Raw genomic sequence first — 12,659 nt, forward strand, 5'->3', positions numbered from 1 at the left:
GGACGAAGCCTCTCCGTCGTTTCTAGGTCCCCAGTTCAATACATACATAAATACATACATACATACATGCATACTTACTATAAGGAAGACATCGAGATCTGAGCACTCAGCTGGAAGATGTGCAATGCTAACAGTTCATACTGCATCTCTCACATAGTCCTCGTATCTTCCGCTTAGTGTACGTTCAAAAATGGTTCAAATGGCTCTGAGCACTATGGGACTCAACTGCTGTGGTCATAAGTCCCCTAGAACTTAGAACTACTTAAACCTAACTAACCTAAGGACAGTACACAACACCCAGCCATCACGAGGCAGAGAAAATCCCTGACCCCGCCGGGAATCGAACCCGCGAACCCGGGGCTTAGTGTACGTTGTTCGTTGTTACACTATAGAGGCATTAATTAATAGGTGTCTGAGAAAGAGGCCTTTTAGTTGCTGGTAGATATCAGATGTTCCGTTTGGCAGTCCGCTGCTCTCGTATATAAATAAGGCGATAGAGGCTGTTGGAAGAGACATTTAGCAACGAGATACCAAACTACCCACGTCAGTCAAACGCCGTTGTTTGTTGTACCTTGTATGTCAGAGCTGAACGGACTTGAAGGCGTTTTCGCTAAAAGTAGGAAGTGAACTTGCGAAGAAGAAATTGTTTTTCTGTCGTTCATAATGTTGATAAAACCACGTGGCAAGTGGCAAGATATTTTCCACTTTTAAGGCAAGCAGTTAACTTTTGATGACTAGAAGGCAGTGTGGTAGACCATTTAACTTACAACTTCCCGTAGGGGTTATCTCTTAACTGCTTATAGGGCTGTTTCCGAAACGGATATTATTATTACTATTAGGAATATTATTTTGTGTGTGTGTATTTTTACAGAATATATTAATAGGTTAGAACTCTAAACTTTTATTTATAATTATAGCTCCTGAACCCGCTGAATAAATAGCCGATAGGGACATTTTCATTCAGTGAGCACAAACAGTAATGTTGATTTGCAGACTGGAAGTTATATATGACATATGTTCCCCATCACTTTCTGGCTGACCGCAGAAATAATTTTCAGGCTCTTGTAAGTGGAAAAGGTAGGTATAAAGCACACACAGACAATTTAAATGCCCACTATAACTTGGTTCTACACAGAATCGGAGAGGAAAGGAATATGTGGAAAACACTGATAAGGAGAAGGGACAGGATGATAGGACATCTGCTAAGACATGAGGGAATGACTTCCATGGTACTAGAGGGAGCTGTAGAGGGCAAAAACTGTAGAGGAAGACAGAGATTGGAATACGTCAAGCAAATAATTGAGGACGTAGGTTGCAAGTGCTACTCTGAGATGAAGAGGTTAGCACAGGAAAGGAATTCGTGGCGGGCCGCATCAAACCAGTCAGTAGACTGATGACCAAAAAAACTATAACGTGAAACACCGACCAATTGATTATTTACCCACCACCCTATAGTTGACTAGCTGAACGTTAATTATAACAATGTAGAAGTGTGTATAAAAGAGTTTCGTTAATATTCGGATATATATTATTCTGGAAAACTGCCTAATTTATTCTATGTCATGTGTTCAATGAGTACTTTACCTACATTTCACAGTATCTGAATATATATCTCTTAATTATTGTCATTTTTATGATTTCCTATTCTTCATGGGAACATGTGTACTCAGAATGGTCCAGTATGACTATAGTGACAGTAAACACATGTTATTTTATTATTTGTATCAACTTCATAATCATGTCTCCAGAATGAGATTTTCACTCTGCAGCGGAGTGTGCGCTGATATGAAACTTCCTGGCAGATTAAAACTGTTTTAATCTGCCAGGAAGTTTCATAATCATGTCTTCAAAATGAAGTCCTACATGAGCCACTGACTGATTTTTCAGTATTTGAAATGTTATATCATTGGAATATATTTTAATATATATTTTATTACAAATTTGTTTAATTACACACGATTTATTATAAATTTGTTTAATTGTAAATAAAGAAACAAATGATGAGATTTATGTCAAAGTTTATAAACTTCGGAAGTGTAACTAAAGTATGTTTTCTCTCTTTTTGCATGCTCACATTACTGCTACCGATTTTTCAGGTGAGTTTTGGCTGTTACAGTTCACTACCTTTTATGTATTAATATATATATTTTTCTCACCTCACAAAAATATTTCCCAAATAGTTATTTGTTGATGATATATGTAGGACTTGCTGTATTATGTTATTGAAATAACAATTTTACTTCTTCTAAATAAAATGAATGCATAAATACGATAGAGTATATAATAGACTGAAAACACATAGTGATATGAAAGGACTTAGAAATAACTTCTCAATCGCTGTAGCTGAGCAAATAATTCAGCTAGAATGATAACTCTTTTACGAACGATGCGAAGAAAATTTTGGAAAAGTGCAAGTATCACTTAATAAGCTAAGCTACAAAAATTTCTATCTGTATTTCTGTTGAATGGAAAAGAGAATTACGTAGAATAAAGAAATATCTCGTTAAAATTCAGTCTAAACGTCAGTATTTAAGTATATGTAATCAACTTCACTTTGGTTACAAATGTGGTATTTTACGTCATCTACCAGCAAAACAGCAAAATTAAAAAAGAATGACAATGTTCTGGAAGTATTGCGAAATAATGATATATGGTATAGTGTGGAACTGTTCTTTACGTCAAGCTATTGCCATCCAAACACCATTAATACATTGATACTTATATACACTCAAAGTCTGCATGGTTCACACAGAGTTTTACAAGTTATCAAGACAAAATTGTAGGTTTTAAGTATTACAACAGCAATATTTGTTTTGACTTCATTATTGGGCTTAAAAATAGTATTATATCGTAAAATTACGAACTATGGTGATTTATCATGGTATATTACTTGTCTAAATACTGGGGTTCTAATGATTTGAATACTTGAATTTATATAATGGTAGGCATTAATGAACGCACACCAAACAACCCTCTTAGTGCCCAACTGTGTGACAAGCGAAAATGGAATGCATAGTAAAAGCTCAGAACGATGTATTGTTAATTAAATTTCCTAAGTTGTAAAAAAGGAACGGTTGGTAATGCTACTTCTTCATAAAACTGCTCGTGATGTAACAGGTAACGGTACGAATTTGTCTTGCAACTATGCCTTCGTGAAGAAGATAACTTGATGTGGCAATTACCCGTCTTGAATCAGGCCAAAGACATTCTGCGAAATTCCAATCAAGAAATCTACGGTAAATTAATCGGCAAGCATGATTACATCACACAAAGGAAAAGAGGTCACTGTGACTGGCCTCAGTTCACGAACAGTTGATTCTGCTTTTTGGCTACAGTCAGTCGACTTCAGGCTGCTGCCTCGGGATACAGCGGAGTTGGAGAATCTCGTGCGTCGCACGCGACAAGGACTGTTGATATTTTTAAATCATCGGAAATCCGATACATCGGTATTCAAAAAAATATCATTATCGGCTCCAGAAAAGTCCAAAAAGCTGTCGAGATATCGATATATCTACGGGCAAAATATCGACGTACCGACATAGAAAAACATCGGCTGCACATTGCAAACATACTTCAAGTTTTAAGGCTGTATATTTAGGTACGCATTTATTATTAGATATTCTGTACATCAACAAGCTAGCAGCCTGCCTATCCCTCTTGGAGCAAGAATTCAAAGGGTAACGATGCACGTTCATACTTTGCGATAACCACTTTACGAACATTGGTAACTGCATATCAGTGTCACAATAAAAGGTGTCCAGTGGGTCCGACGTTCAGTTTCGTCACATATCGGATTTGTCTGGAACACCTCATGTGGATTGCCCTGCTCTTTCATTTTTGCCAACGCCAGCGACATAGCTGCTGTATTGTCAAAATTACTTGGCAAAGCTAACGTTGCAGTTTTCTATTGGTAGCGCCGAGCGCCGATTACGTCAGCATTTCCCCTCATACGTATCCGTCAACAGCAAAAAACAACCTTGTCACTTAGATTTTTGTTGATTATTTTCTGCAGCTGGTTTTCAAGAATGGCGATCTGAAGAAATAGCACACTAGTTGCGTTAAAAATTGGTTTTATAACGCAGCTGGTGTGCTATTTCTTCACATCGGAGATTTTGTTATTTTCATACCGCCAACCCCCCCTCCCCCCCCCCCCCCCAACAACAGTGAAATTGGATTTCTTCTTTTGTGTCGCTTATACTTGCCTCCCACAGTCAAAGAGAAAGACTGGATCTGATGAAAGCTCAAAAAGTAGTAAGACTCCTTCACAAAGTAAAAGTAAAATTATGTTCTAATACAATTTCAAAAGAACTACTTAAAATATTTACCGAAAGTTGTGAAAAAATTATAAATTCTAAATATCGGCATTCGATATTGACGTCGTGATATCGATATATCGATATACTGTGGGCGTAAATATCGCCATGTGTATCGCTATTGTTCGGGAAAGTACCGATAGGTCGATATTTTATCAACCGCCTTTCACGGAACAAGCCAGGTGTCGCTTGTTTCGCCCATGGGCTCGGCTACCTAGGCACCTCCTAATGCACCCGAGGCAGTTGATCCGCTCTCACAGAAGAGTGAGTAGCAGGTAGGAACGCGTTCGTCTCTCTCAAAGCGGACGGCCGACGCCGAGACTGATCGTTGACCTCCCTCATTAACCCTGTGAGTGGGCAAGAGACCGCTTCTTCAGCAGATCCGAGCAGGTACACGGGGCGAGGGGTTTACTAGTTACCGGGAGCTCCAGCGTTAGGCGCATTATGGAGCCCCTTAGGCAGATAGCGTTCAGGGCTGGGAAGAAAGCCAATGTGCACTCGATATGTCTGCCGGAAGACCTCATTCGAGATGTGGAGGCCGACTTACCTGCTGCTAATGAGCTTGCAGGGTGCAGTCAACTGCTAGTTGTGGCTCACGTCCGCACCAACAACGCCTTCCGCATGGGTTCTGACGCCCTCCTCACTTCATACAGATGGCTGGGATGGCTGGCGGAATTAAGGTTGCTTGCCTCACATGTGCGGTGCAAGAAGAGTTCGCAATTTGCAGAATTGTTATCGGAGTTAATGGGGGTCCTTTGGTTTGGAGCCAAGGAGGGTCTCAACCAGAGGATTCGTAAACCCTGTGACGGCCTTGGCTGCAGACTTCCATACCTTCGGTACCGTTTGGGGATTTGTAGGACTCTCCTTGATAGGTCAGGGGTGCAATTCACACAGGGAGCAGCTACTGGGGAAGCACAGTACTTATGGAGCGCACGTGAGGGATTTTTAGGCTAGTCGGTAGTCTGAAGTATTCTGATGAACACTCGCCAATCGGTATGCAAAAATGGAAGTCATGCCGCATTCAGAGCAAAGACACTTCGACTTTTAAAATTTTATCAGTAAACTGTCGAAGTATTCGTAATAAAATTCCCGAATTTATTGCCTTCCAGGAAATTTCTTGCGCTCAGTTTATTCTCGGGATTGACATCTGACTAAAACCCGAAGTGTAAAGCTCTATTTTCCAAGTAATGGAGCGTGTATCGGAAAGTCGGATTTGAAGCCATAGGAGAGGAAGTGATCATTGCAGTTGTCAAAAATATTGTCTCTACTGAGGTCGAAGTTGAGTGGGAAAGTTAATTTTTGGATGCTTTGGCTGGCCACCCTATTCCACTGTGACAGTTCTAAAGTCACTCAAAGCACGTCTGTTGTCAGTACAACGTAAATATCCAGGTCGTGCGTTACTGTTGGATGCGATTTTAACCTACCAAGTATAGGGTAGGACGTCTATGGATTCATTGCAGCTTGTACAGACAGACGCTTTCTGAAAACTGTCTTGAACAGCTAGTTCGGAAGCCCACACACAATGGAAGTATCTTAACCTCGTAGCTTCAAATAGGTGGGACCTAACAGAAAACGCATGTATAGAAACGATGGTTAGCGATCATGATGTCATCGTAACAACTATGGTTACGAAAGTTAATAAATCCGCTTAAAAGGGATAGGAGAGTGTTTCTTTAGGAAAAGCAGATAAGCGTCTCACTTAGACAATCAATTAGTTCCAGTAAGATGAGCACAGAGAAGTTATACAAAGTTCAGTCAGATTGTAAATCGTGGTCTGGAGAATTATGTGCCTATTAAGTGAACTAAGAACGGATACGACCCCCGATGGTTTAATAACGAGATCCGGAAATGTCGAGGCAGCAGAATCTTCTGCACTCTCTTCAAAAGAGAACGCACAAATGACAACACGCAAGGATTATAGAGACTCGAACGTCTGTGAAAATATCTATGCACGAAGCATACAACTACTATCCCCTTAATACCTCAGCCAAGGATCTACCGGAGGATCCGAGAAAATGCTGGCCCTACGTAAAATCGCTGACTGGGTCTCACGCTTCCGTGTAGTCACATGTTGACCAGTCTGCTGTGGCAGTCCAAAATAGCAAAACTAAATCTGCGAAAGATGTAGTTTTAAATTTTACCTTCAAGATATCGTACATGTTGGAGAATCGTACAAACATACCGTCGTTTGACCATCGAACAGACTCCCGTACGGACGACATGGTAATAAGCATCCCTGGCGTAGAGAAACAACTAAAGGAGATGAAAACAATTAAGACACCATGTGCGGATAGAATCCCAATTCGGCCTTTCGAAGAGTACTCTACAGCATTGACCCCTTACTCAGCTTGCATTTCTCGTGAATCTCTAGCTCAGGGCAAAGTCCCAAGCGATTGGAAGAAAGCACAGGTTGTAACACCGGAAATGCATATCCTCGTATTTCCATCTATTGTACTATAATTTTTTTCCTTATTTTGTTACCTGAATATATGACGTTTCTGTGTCTTTGTATATTGTAATTGTTTTACTATTTGTATATATATGCATTTATGTCGATGTATAATTGATTTGTTGTGTAAAGATTATTTGTATTTATACGCTGGGTCTGGCCTAGGGAAAACTATACTATCGAACGAATACATCGATAGGTCGTGTGGAGAACCAAAGTGTTTAGGATCCTTGGTAGTGTTAACTCTGCCGCGTGGAGCGCGGGCAGAGCATGAGAGGGTCTGGCTGGAGTAGCGAGTGAAGCAGGTGTGTGGTGTGAAGCTCCCGCGAGTTGCCGCGCTTTCGGGGTTTGGCAGCATGTAATTGCGCTCGACTTGCGATGATAGTTTCTGACGTGGTGTCGCGGACGGGAAGCATTAGCTGGCGCACATCAAGAGCCCGTTTCGTCTGGTGACCGTGTCGAGAAGAAGGCGCGCCAACATCCAGCTTCTGCAACAGCGTCGGCCGACAATGAGTGACTGTCGCCACATCCTCGATCGACGGCTTCAAACCTTCAATCAACCAACAAGGAAGACTGGAAGCACGTAAAGTTTTAGAACTGTATGGCAGACCTCAGCTTTTCAAACTTTTAAAATTGTTGCATCACAAAATTACAGCTACTTAGCATGAACCTTTGTTGCTCATTGTCCCAATTGCATTACCAAGCAGGGTCCCTTCCTTTTCCGAAATGAACCCGAGTGTCGTTGAAATTCAAACGCCAGCATAATTCCATTTCACTGCTTTAATTTCAAAGTTCAGTTAAAGTATTGATAGATGGCTTAAATACTTAGGTTACACAAGCACAAATTAAGAGTGCTAGTTTTGTTACCATATTTTAGCTTACCTGTGACTGCAGCTCAGCTTGGTACGTACTAAATTTTACTATTGTTAATTGTTCAGAATCATTTAATTCAAGTTCAAAGTTAAATCTCTTATTTCTAAATTGCGTAGATTCAAGTAGCTTTTGAAATGATTGTTGAGGCAGTCCAAGACTAACCGTATTTTACTGAATTTCGATGTGCTTCGGAAAGAAAGCTCACTATTAACTTCAGTCACTAAATTAACTTTCGATTTTCCGGTTTTATTAATTCTTTTGCTAAATTAAGTGTAGCGAAATTTATTACTTCTGACAAATTTTCAGTTTTCACACGACACTTGTCAACCTTCAGTTGCCACGCTTCTAGTGCTAATTATATGTGTAATAATCTTTCTTTTTCAGTTACTATAGTAATTGTCCTTAGGACTAGCGACCGTAATTTCCCCCAAATCTCAAATATCTAATTACCGCTAGTTGATTGTTAACGTAACGGCCGCACATTTACTTTCTTTATTAACTCTACCCCTATTTCAAAATTAATTTCCACCAGTTTCATTAGCATTTTTCCTTTCATTTAGATGTAACCCTTTCCTCCCTCTTTACCGACAAATTAACGTCGGTGACGATTGCTTTTCCCAAATTTCCATTAGGTACACGCGGTTTAATTTTTCACTGTCATTAAGGTCGATAAGAGAGGGGGAGGTTACAAGGTGACTCCTCTGTATAAGAGAACAAAAGGAGGAACACGCAAAATTACAGACCAACCTCCCTAACATCGGTTTGCTGCAGAATCCTTGAACATATTCTAATTTCGAATATAAAAATTTTTCTTGAGATCAAGAAGCTTATGCCACGAATCGGCATGATTTTAGGAGGAATTGTTCTTGCGAAACTCAGCTTGCTCTTTTCTCACTATATACAACAATGAACAATGAATGAAGGCCAACAGGTAGATACTATATTTCTAGATTTCCGGAAAGCGATTTGCACAGTGTCCATTGCAGGCTGTTAAATAGGGTACGAGCATATGGAACAGGTTCACAGATATGTAATTTTGCTCGAATATTTCTTAAGTTATAGTACCGACCACAATGTCCTCGACGGCAAGTATTCGTCAGAGACGAGGGTATCGCCAGGGGTGCCCCAGGGAAGTGTGACAGAATGGCTATTGTATTCTATATGTATAAAAGATGTGGCACACAGGGTGGGCGGCAATCTCAGGTTGTTTGCTGATGACGTAGTGGTGTACGGTAACGTGTCGAAGTTGAGTAACAGGATGCTGGATGACTTAGACGAAATTTCTAGTTGGTGTGACGAACGGCAGCAGCTAGCTTTAAATGTAGAAAATGTAAGTTCATGCGATTGAGTAGGAAAAACAAACCCATAATGTTTGGATACAGTATTAGTAGTATTCTGATCGACAAAATCACGGCATTTATACTGAAGTACCAAAGAAATAGGCAGGTTACTGCTGCTACAATGGCAAGTTATCAAGAGTTAAGTGAGTTTGAAGGGGGTGTCATAGTCGGCAACACATCATCTCCGAGGTAACGATGAAGTGGGGATTCTACCGTACGACCATTTCACGAGTATACCGTGAATATCAGGAATCGGCAAAATATCGAATGTCCGACATCGCTGCGGCCGGAAAAAGTCTTGTAAGAACGGGACCAACGACGACTGAAGAGAATCGTACAGTGTGACATAACGACACTCTTCTGCAAATTGCTGCAGATATCAATGCAGGGCCATCAACTAGAGTCAGCGTGCGAACCATTGTACCCTTGTGTGCCCTTGATGACAGCACGATAAAAAGTTTTACGCGTCGCCTGGACCCACCGACACCGACATTGGACTGTTACTGATTGGAAAAAATGTTACCTGGTCGGACGAGTCTCTTTTTAGATTGTATCGAGCGGATCGAGGTGTACGTATATGGAGACAACCTCATGAATCTATGGACGCTGCACGTCAGCATGGGACTGTTCAAGCTGGTGGAGGTTCTGTAATGGTGTGGTGTGCGTGCTGTTGGAGAGATACCGGACCTCTGACACCTCTAGATATGCCTCTGACAGTTGGCACGTATTAAGCATCCTGTCTGAAGACCTGCGTCCGTTGATGTCCATTGTGCACTCCGACGGACTCGGGCAATTCCAGCAGGACAATGCGACACCCCCCACATTTAGAACTGCTGCTGAGTGACTCCAGGAACACTCTTCTGAGTTTAAACACTTCCGGTTGCCACCAGACTCCCCAGACACGGACATTACTGAGCATATCTGGGATGCCTTGCAACGTGCCATTCAGAAGAGATCTCCACACCTTCGTACTCTTACGGATTTATGGACAGCCCTGTAGGATTCAGTGTGTCATTTTCCTTCAGCGCTATTTTAGATATTGGTCGAGTCCATGCTACGTCGTGTTGCGGCACTTCTGTGAGCTCGCGGGGGCCCTACACGATATTAGGCAGTTGTACCAGTTTCTTTGGCTCTTCAGAGTATCTGGACGTAACGTTGCAAAGTGATATTAAATGCAATGAATGGGTGAGGACTGTGGCAGGAAAGACAAATGTTCGACTTCGTTTTATTTGGAGAACCTTAGGAAAGTGTGGTTCAGCTGTAAAGAAGACGGGATGTAGGATGCTGGTGGGACCTATTCTTGAGTACTACTCGACTGTTGGTATCCGTACCAGGATGGACTGAAGGGAGACATCGTAGCAGCTCAGAGGTGGGCTACTAAATTTGCTACTGGCAGTTTCGAACAACACGCAAGTGTAACGGAGCTGCTTCGGGAATTCAAAAGGAAATCCCTGGACGAAATACAAAGTTCTTCTCGAGGAACACAACTGCGAAAATTTAGAGAACCATCATTTGAAACTGGCTGCACTATGATTATGTTACCTTCAACGTACATTGCGTGAAAATACCACGAAGATAAAATACGAGAAATTAGGGGTCATTTCCCTCATTCTGTTTACTAGTGAACAGGAAAGGAGATGACTAATAACGGTGTACCCTCCACCACCCCTCGTAATGTGGACTGCGCAGTATCGGTGTACATGTAGATTTGGATAAGATATTTCCCTGCTCAAAATATGTGGGACAAACACCTAGAAGTTGATGACGAGGACAGTGCAGTGTGAGATATCTGTTCAAATCCATCGACCAACCGCGACCACATATTGCCGTCTACCGTCTTTCCAGCCACGCATGGTACGTTACCACTTCTGGTGTCCGCGGTGAAGTTCCCAGAAACGTGTCATGGACAACTGCAGATGAATCTACCACCTCCATTGTATCTTCAGTTCAGTTTCTTGTCTTATCTTTTATTGAAGTGTACAACATTGAAATTTCTACCTCTTTTTATGTTCATTTTTCGCATATTCATAATTAAATAATTTCTGATGTAAATATTTTGGTTGTAGTTGAAGCCTGTTACATCTCTATCGGATCTTTCTGAAATATTCAAAGTAAATCATATTTCAGCAATACAAGGAGCGAAAAGATATTAATGTATGGTGTATGTATTCCATTTAAATCTACGCTGCCTCCTCCATGCCCATGGTAACTACATTGGAGGTGGCTACATACTATATACGGCTATTTCCACATTGGAAGACCTTTTGATACTGCCTATCTTAGTTTCACGTGTGTTGACGGCCTGTCTACTAGCTGGTGGCTCAAGCCACGAAATTCTTCGATGGAAAAGTTTGCCGCTCTGTTAGCCAATTTACCAACTGTAGGGTAAGTGTCCGAGCCTTATGCGCACTTAATGGGCGTTTTCATCAACGAGTGCAAAATGGGATTACTTCTGGCGTGGACCATCCTGCTGTGACGATATCAAAGAAAAGATGAAGCAATCCATTTACCTCGATAGGAAGCATGCGAGAATCGATGGAAACACAAAAACGGTAGAGAGTCAAAACCTGAGGGCAGAACGAACCGTCTGCTGTGACTTAGCATTAACGTCCCATTGAGGACAGTAAAAGAGAGTAGTCGGAATAGGGTGATTGTTACTGATGGTTGCATAAGTCAACCGAAAGGTAAAATGGAAACATGCGCTATGGAGAAGAATGGTCTCCCAATGATCCCAATATATTCCAATGACGGCATTTAGTCATATTTGTTAACGGAGTTTGATATTGGGCCAACATTTGTTGTTCTGTGGCCTGTGAAGTATTTGCTGTCGTCAATGCAAACAAACAATCAAGTGCACGTATTCAGTTATTTTATGTATTTATTTTGATACTATATCCAATGTTCCAGTTAATAACGGAATTATTGAACTCGAATTGATGCAGTTTTACTAAATACATTTGGAATATTATGATCATTTAGATATGTAAGTGGATCATATACTAGTTTTGGAATAATAACTAAATGAGCTGCATATTTTCAATATTTCAAATAGATTCATTCATCTCGTCAGAAACTTGAAGTTTTGCAAGATGAAATTACAATGACGAGATGAAAGAGATGAATGGAAGAAACATTCCCTTTACTATATAGTAAAATTTAAAATAATACGCAGGATACAATTTAACTAGTGCATTAATGCGACAATCCTACCCGCCAGAGTAGCCGAGACCGCTAATGCGCTGCTTTCTGGGCTCGTTTAGGCGCGCCGGCCTCGGATCGAATCCGGATGGCGGATTAACGACGGGGGCCGGTATGCTGGCCAGCCTGGATGTGGTTTTTAGGCGGTTTTCCACTTCCTGCAAGGTGAATACTGGGCTAGTCCCCACAATTTTGGCCTCAGTTACACTACTCGCAGACATCTGAAAAACGTTCGCACTATTCCATGGCTTACACTAGACACAGACAGCTGGGGTACACTGGTTCCGTCCTGAGTGTTCGGGGTGGCGGCAGGAGGAGCGTCTGGTCACCCTCTGCAACTAACACTGCCCAATCACTAGTAACCTGGCCGATCCCGCGTTGCAGCGGGAAAAAGGCCGCAAGAAAGAAAGGAATTAATGCGACATTCCTATGACAATATTTCTTGTAATTAATCACCATAAATTCAGTAGAGGACAGAAGTATTTT

This window comes from Schistocerca nitens, chromosome 1 (assembly GCF_023898315.1).
Source record: "Schistocerca nitens isolate TAMUIC-IGC-003100 chromosome 1, iqSchNite1.1, whole genome shotgun sequence".
Lineage (NCBI taxonomy): Eukaryota > Metazoa > Arthropoda > Insecta > Orthoptera > Acrididae > Schistocerca > Schistocerca nitens.